Source organism: Mandrillus leucophaeus, unplaced genomic scaffold (assembly GCF_000951045.1).
Source record: "Mandrillus leucophaeus isolate KB7577 unplaced genomic scaffold, Mleu.le_1.0 Scaffold165, whole genome shotgun sequence".
Lineage (NCBI taxonomy): Eukaryota > Metazoa > Chordata > Mammalia > Primates > Cercopithecidae > Mandrillus > Mandrillus leucophaeus.
In genome coordinates this window covers 1,596,539-1,597,250 of record NW_012101643.1, presented here as the reverse complement: position 1 = coordinate 1,597,250, position 712 = coordinate 1,596,539, and the positions used below count along the sequence as shown (strand labels likewise).

The following is a 712-nucleotide window of genomic DNA, read 5'->3' as shown; positions in this document are numbered from 1 at the left end:
CTCAGGGATGAGGCGAGTCATAGTCTGCTGCACATTTGAAGATCTTCAGTATCTGAAGTTTGGCCCACACATGGACATACGGGGATTGACGATGTGATTGAGACCTCAACATCTGAACTCAGTTTTATAAAGATCATTTGCTTTCAGCAGCTAATGACATGCTTTTTCTGTAGGAAATCACCTTTCCCAAGATGGTGGCCAACTGTTGCCGTTTTCTCTGTTACTTCTGTCGTATAAGTAGGCAGAATCAAAAAGCTATGTTTGATCATCTCAGTTATTTACTGGAAAACAGCAGTGTTGGTCTTGGTAAGTAAATGACTTTTATTAAGGTTAAAAAATAATATACATATTACATTTAAAAAGCAAAAACATTTGGTTAAAAAATGGGCAATGGACCTGAATAGACATTTCACCAAAGAGGTCATACAGTTTGCCAATAGGTATGTGAAAAAATGCTCACTATCACTCATCATCAGCAAAGTGCAAATTGAAACCACCATGAGCTATCACCTCACACCTGTTAGAATGTCTGTTATTGAAAAGACAGAACATAGTAAGTGTTGGCGAGGGTGTGGAGAACAGGGAACCCTTATACATGTTGGTGGGAATGTAAATTACTACAGCCATTTTAGAAAACATTAAGGAGATTCCTCAAAAAATTAAAAATAGAACTACCATATGATCAAACAGTTTTACTTCTGGATATATATAT

At 36.7% G+C, this 712-nt stretch overlaps 1 protein-coding gene across 1 annotated transcript in view; it reads left to right on the top strand.

The window, feature by feature from the left end:
• Positions 1-712, top strand: part of RYR2 (ryanodine receptor 2 (cardiac)) — a 620,934-nt gene that overhangs the window by 389,797 nt on the left and 230,425 nt on the right. The window lies entirely within an intron of this gene.